Source organism: Pecten maximus, chromosome 13 (assembly GCF_902652985.1).
Source record: "Pecten maximus chromosome 13, xPecMax1.1, whole genome shotgun sequence".
Classification (NCBI taxonomy): Eukaryota; Metazoa; Mollusca; class Bivalvia; order Pectinida; family Pectinidae; genus Pecten; species Pecten maximus.
The window spans coordinates 28226453-28234348 of NC_047027.1; positions in this window are offsets into that span (position 1 = coordinate 28226453).

The following is a 7896-nucleotide window of genomic DNA, read 5'->3' on the forward strand; positions in this document are numbered from 1 at the left end:
TAGTATCATAGTCTTGACATTACATATCTGGTATATCTATCTGTATGTAATTTGAAATGTATTTTTTCCAAGAATTGGGATACAAATTTTATCATCTTATATCATCACGCTTGCTGGCCAGAATAAAAGCCCGCGAGTTGTCTTGATGTGAAAAGAAACTGGAGTACCATGAGAAAACCAACGTGACCAAGCAGGTGACCTTACACCTTTTCACACAGCTGAAATCACTGTTATCACTCTTCCAGATTGTAATGTTTATTTCAGAACCAGTTAACTAGTCGCACCTCTAGAAAAAATGCTTTCGGTTTCAGTAGAAAACATATACAGGTATAATTTTGTTAAAAAAATATCTTATGATCAAAAGTATTTCCTGTATCTGTACATATTCACGTTTCAACGTTCCATCAAAACTTGTATGTGTACTAATTGACTGGTTAATTAAAATAAACGCTCTGCTAACCTTATACCATGTAAATACCTACCTATAGTAATGCGCACAAAGGAGTTGACGTCTCAACCAATGATATATTGAATGGCGTTATCACTTATGCATGTGCATGATTATGTCGATGTTATGTTTTATCATCTAAACTAGACTTACTTGAATAGTAAAGGGTGTTTGTTCGTTTTCTATTTCTCGAAACATATTTATTTAGGTTAAAAGAACGCCGGCTTCTTAACTATTGAATAATACCAATGACACATTTTCTGTATCTTGTAAGGCCTGCTAGGGACCATAAGTGTGTAAATACGGGTATGGACTAGCGTACATTTATACAAAAAAATAGAGATAAGCTAATTACACGAGAAATCTGTGTAGATATTTTATATTTGTACAATTATAAAGAAGACAGTCCCGTAGCCACAGGAAGTAGATAAATTGACCTGTAATTGTTCATTTAGGGGTTAGAACGATTACAATGTATTTATATCATAAAGTTACCATTCGTCTGAAATAAGATACGATAGTTTACAGACAAGTACGAAACAATATATACGTACCTGACGATGATAGGATTATTAGTGCTACATGCAGAAATATTAACGAATGAAGTTGGATTCCACCGTGAGATGATGGCATGTCGTTTCTGAAGGTAAATATTAGACGTATAACCGTATACGTACATTCTGTGTGTTAACTTCCTGGTCGATGTGGCCTTATATATCTATAAATAGTTATTCTAGTGTTGACAAAGACTTGCATATCATAAAGTTGTTGTGTTTTGTGTCTCAGTTTGTAAACAAAAGACATAAAAACACTCATACCAATACCCACAAGTGTCCTTCCTAAACTGACGCCTCCCACTTATTTATTCTACAAACAGTCAATAATATGACAATAATTAACTTTCGATAAACTTATCAAAGTTATATTAGTGTTATTTTTATATCATGTGCAAAACAATCACAACAAAAATATCATCATTGCACAAAACTGGTATTTTCTGACCGATCATGTGACCATGTCATGTATATCGTACGACTCGTGCAACGTGTGTGATGGCACTTGTGTGAAGTTGTAAATAAATAAGTAAATGACGTTGTGATGACGTCATATGATTGTGTTCGTGTAGAAAACTTCTTTTTCAAGTCGAAGCAAGCGAGGCTTATTAGGTTAAAAATTTGAGTGTTTTCGCTGATTTTCTAATAAATAGATATGAGATATGTCATAAAAAGAATCTTATACTGGTGTAAATGCAATACAAAATTAATTTAACGAGTTTTCTATCATAATACATTATGTTTTTCCACTGAGTAAACGTTCTGAGATTTTGAAAATATATATTATATATAGATATACATCTAGTTGAGACTTTGAACTTTGACCCAAGTATGTTTTTCTTCTCATGTTTTTTGTCACGTGATCTTTTGTTGATGTCATCAGACCAGGAACCGTTTTGACGTCATACAGGCTTGTCTAGATTGTGACTTGATAAACAACTTGCTGGTCTAGATCTGTCGTGGTATCGGAAACTGTTACGTTCTCCCAACCCGTTGCAAAATATGGGTGGTTCATGTTACGACAAATTGTATGTTGATATCTGTTTAACGGTGTCCTATTTATAATAGAGAGTGATAACAGGTCAGTCTCACAAAAATGTCCGACAGTCTTAGTCAACATCCTTGGAGGGAGGAAGATAGCACCGCGCCACAGAAATACGTGTAAAAAATCGGCCGTTACTTAGTTTATTTACAATTGAACTTCAGACATCAATTTAGAATTGAACATGGCCTCAGATTCACTGAAGAAGAATACAATATTTTAGGGATTCAGAATGTAAATCAAGCATCTTCGATTCAAACTTTTTTCAGTGTTTCTTGAATTTGAAATATTTAAGCATTTGCAAACAGATATACATGCATGATATTATGATAGTACATTGTTGCTATGTATATGGTAGTAATCTGATGCTTTACAAATCGTTAATTAAGTTCCAATATCAAATAGTTTAGGTGTCATAAAACATTTTGTATTTTTTTTTAAATGGAAACAAACATCAATTTTGTGTCACATATTAATTTAGATACGGACAACATATGGAGGAAATGAGATACTGCTGTCCTCAGGTGTCGAGCATAAGGATATATGTATCTCTTTCTGACGCCGAATCAAGTTGTGGGTCGTTGGCATGGCCGCCATTATGAATTTTAGTACATCCACCCCTTGATGTTTTGGTTGATAACATTTTAAAAGATTTTTCTTTTGAGAAGTCGATATATTTATACCATTGGTACTTCAAACACAATTAGTGATGGACCATTTTTTAAACAAAATTTGTTTCTGATTTGGGATCGACACAAAGTTCGATGTGAAAATGATCGACTGACAATGCTTGGTGAAAGTATTGTACAGAGACAAACATGATCGGCGTACCTGTCGTTACAAACAGAGGGTATACATGTAGATAAAATGAATTAAACTGTAAATACTGGACTTTGAGAGACCTACACATCACAAACACACGTAATACAAATAGCTATGTTGTTTACAAAAGCAATACCACAAAACATTTACGCTGTATTTTAACTAATATGTTAACATTTACAAAGCAGAAAATGACTGACGATTAGGTGAAATGTTCACTCCTTAAAGTATTGGCAAGGTTTTTGTTAGCGTCCTTAAATACCATCGTATTTGAAACACTGCAGCTGATTTGTTGTATACGAGATAAGAGAGATAACTGCTCAATTGTTTTAAATACACCAAGGTCAACCATACGTTAATATCTAAATTTGGAAATATACATCAATTCTATCATGTGTAAATATCATTGTTCATGTTAAATTGACAGATAAGAAGATAAAAGATGCGAGGAAAATATCTTTAATATACAATGAATTTTGTTTTGTGAATATACATTATGAAACGTATTTAGCTGTATTTGAATAAATCAGAAACAATCGTTTGTAATTGCATTAAACCGACTATTGATCCTTACACGTTTCATTTTATGTATATCTTTCTTAATGATACCTGAAAAAACGACTTGACCGATATTTGTTTTCTCCTGATAGTTAACTAAATCTTACTCATAAGTATATGCATTATATTTTACGAGTGAAGTATCAAGATTTACCAACTCTTGGAAACAAGTAACTAAATATGGTAAAACTGATTGATTGGATGAACTAAATAATATATGTATATCACTAGATACGCTTACTAAAGTCGAAGTACAATTGGATATCCGAGTTATCTATAATTAAAAAAAAAAGAATGAATACATGAGTAATTGGTTATAAAACCAAAGGGAAATAATATTACACCCGGTAACAATCATTCTGTAATATCGTAAAACTGGATTTCCAAAATATACATACTTTTATAGAACAAACAAATATTAATAAATATTGTCATATTTTCCATGCAAAGCTACAAACACAAAGCAAAGCAAAAACAAGAAATTTCTTTAAAAATATCAACGGCATAGTTTTAAGGCTGGTGGTTATAATGTAAAACTACTGGTGAAATAAATATTTAATTAATGCGTTTCAGTACGGATTACAAAATTATAACAGTTTGAATCATTTTTAGTGATAAAAAAACTGCATTTGAATCAGGATGTTCAAATGTGCCATTTGAAAAGATACATCAACTTATCCAGCTTGTATTCAATCTTAACTTTGTTTCGTTTTAAACTGTATATATGCATTGACCAATCACATATTTCATCTTGACCAGTAACGAAACCTGTCGCGTCATATCCGAGGCCAAAAGAATATTATACAGCTATGCCGAATAAGAATAGTTATATTAAAACGTGATTGTTTTTAAAACTGAGAAACATATGAAAAATAATTAAAAGGTGTGCATTGGCGACAGAGACGGTAAATCATTCAAGTTGACATTTCTACATATTATAGTCCACACCAACAAACTAATGGTTCTTTGATGGGACTGTAACTTATTCTAAGTTAACCTCGACACTCATCCGCATATCTTTAAAACAAAGACGTATTTTACTAAAGAAACATGGACTCTATTTGCCATAGAAATAAAGCACTGGATACAATATCTTAACAAGATGCCGTTTACAAGCTGTTTGACCTTTGATCTTTAAGGTTAAACGGTTCGTAAGAGTTGTCTCTCTTTAGTCATAATCAAGTGTTATGTTACACAGTCAACAAACAATATGACACATAAAAGCTATGACTTTGTATATCCTCGTATAGTGATTTAAGATTCATGACCAGACTTCCAGTAAATATTATTTGCTATTGAAATAGTTTGTACAAACACCGGAGTGTTTGCGAGATTAGCTATGGTTTTACTTGTGTTTCTTTTGAAATTAGAACACTTTGTATTCACAAAGGCCTACCAACTCTTAACTTTTAAGAAATACATCTCAAAACAGGCAACAGGTACGAAATTATACTTTTCCATGGATAACCATATGATATTAACAAAGGTACTCCTATGCTTGAATTCTAAAAATATATTTTAGATTTTAAACTTCAGTGTTGCAAACTCACCTACTCTATGTAACAACGGACCACTTCAGAGGGGTCTGTACATGTGTCAATGATGTTTAGGTATTTATAATCAATACGCAGGTAAAATATTGATAGCAGTATCTGTCAGACAAATTGATAAACAACTTGTTTTATTTTTATAATGATGCTAGTTCCAGATATGGCTCTGGATTTTTTTGAAAGGAAATAATCTTTGCCATTGGATTTGCTAATATTGGGTAATGTATAGGTGAAATACACTGATAGTATGTCCTTGATCTGAAAAACTGCAAGGTTACATGGGGTCCATTGCGGGTACAGTATACATTTTCAATGGAATCTTACATAACAACGTGTTCCAGTTTCATTAAATGACCTGTTTGGAAGCCAGTAAGGTGTCTGCGGTCAAGCACGACAGTGCTACAATAGGATTCACTGAGAGTGTTGTCTCAATAGCCCTGGGCATGTACGGCCAGGTGTGATTACCGTAGTCGCTTCGTAAGAAGCCATGTGTTTACAGGTAAAATAAACCTGAACGGATATTTTATGTTAGAAGTGTGTTCATGTACCTTAAGTTCGTCAACTCTGTGGTTTACGGGATGTAAATATTAAATTATGCATAACATGTAAGTGTTCAAAACACAAACGTTTTAAGCTTTATAGATGAAGCAGCAAAAACTATCTCTTTGGGTATAATGTTTGAAAGTTTTACATTGTAATGTTAAAAATACAAGTTGTGACAACTATGTAAAAAGAAATGGTTGTGATACGCTTTGAGCATATATCATTTTTAAGCCATCAACTTATATTTTATATATGTAATAGGAAATTAGAAAAAGAAGACATAATTGTGGTCTTAGTGTATAATCCGCTGCTACCTGAAAAACACTTATCCTAGATTATGACGTTTTTGCTAGTTTTTTTCTTTTAATTACATTGTTTCGGATTGGTCTCAAAATTGTTAATCATAGAAATAAACAATCGCAGTTATTTCTAAGAAAGTAAAACGGACCGCTAGTGAAGTTTTATATCATGATTCCATGTTCTATTTTAAGTAACGTATATAAGCAATATAGGAATTTTAATCTATTGTGACGATTATACGAAAACGATTTTTTAAACTGCGAGAACATAATTATTGGAAATAATAGAGGTTATACCTCGCAAACAGAAAAAGTATTGATACACACTTTACTAAAAAAAAACACAATGTAAATTGCAGCAAAAATAAGAATTATTATATCAAAACGTGTTTTTAAAACTGGGAGAAGGTAAATCATTCAAGTTGACACTTCTACATAATTAATATAGTCTACACCAACAAACTAATGGTTCTTTGATTGGAAGATGACTCAACAACACCGTATTAAAAAGGACGCATTTTACTAAAGAAACATGAAAGTGTATTCGCCATAGAAATTAAGTAACAAATAACATCACACGTCGTTTACAAGCTGTTTGGCCTGTGACCTTAAGGTTAAAGTTTCGTAAGAGTTGTCTTTCTTTAGTCATAATCACGAGTTGTTACGCATAAATAGTATGACTCATAAAGCCTTTATAGATGAAGTAAACAAATACTATCTCTTAACAACATGGCATCTATACAACTTTCAAAAACTGTATACTGTGTTTCTATGATGTCTGATCAGTTCACAAGATGAGTAGGGTATTGTTTGACATTGTTATGCTAAAAATGCAAGTTGTGAGATTATGTGAAAAGAAATGATTGTGATAATTATGGTTTGAACAGATATCATTTTTAAGCCATTAACTTGAACTTTATATATGCAATAGGAAATCAGAAATAAAAATGTATAATATTATTAAGATTTGTGGATGTTTGAGAAAAAAAAATGGTTGAGTACAAGTATCTAATATTAAACTTTAAACAATAAAATTAATATAAGAAAACAGATATCATGAAAATATCATCCTGTGTTGGAGAGCAAGTTATGTTCGAATGAGAAAGTTTAAAAGAAATATATATATAATATATTCCATACAATATATAAATGTAAGTTAATCCTTCTAATACATCTCGAATTGTACATCACTGAAGTCTGTTATACAAACTATGATTTTGGATGTGAATCAGGTATCAATTACATAAACTTGGCAGTCATAGAAACCTCAGCACAATGGTAATTGATATATGAAATCAGGTAAAACCCTACATTTTACGCTACTGCAGCAACTCTGTATATAAATACTATGGACTTTTCTATATCTTTATTTATTTTTCGCAAACAGTAGTGAAGAAAAAGTCTTCTAAAATCTCTTTGTGTGTGACAGGAATACAATAGGTAAGGAATCTGCGCAGGGAAACCTGTCGTGTGGCGCTTTATTCGCTAGTAACGTAAATATGATGTCACAAAGACGTTTTACACATCTTTATGTCTTAAAATCCGTTTACAATTAATCAGTTATTGACGCTGCATTACCGATGACATGTTTCCCTAAGTGATATGAGGCATTTCGTAAATTTTAAATGTCAGATGTCAGGATAAAACATTCCTTTATATCTTGCTTGAATTGTTATAATCACAATCGAGATATATTGCACACATGCATTGATTAATTTAGGATAATATAAGACATAAGTTTATGAGAAATCAGCAAAATTTTATATGAATATCCATGAGACTAGTTACGTATCTCAATTTCTTTTTAAAGGTGCTTTGCTGGTAACTTTGATGCATGGGCATTTAAAATTATTCATCTACAAAGTAACTTCAGTTGCACGCTTTTAGCTCATTGACATACTTCCTGTACATTTCCGATCTAACATAACACGAACGATCCCGGGATTATGAAGTATACTGAAATAAGCGGAAATGTGTTTCCTGGTCGCAACGACTCGCAAAATGACAACATCAAACTCTTGCGTCAAATAAAAACAAATCAATGCCTAGGAGATTATCGGCTTCTCATTACATCTTTTGC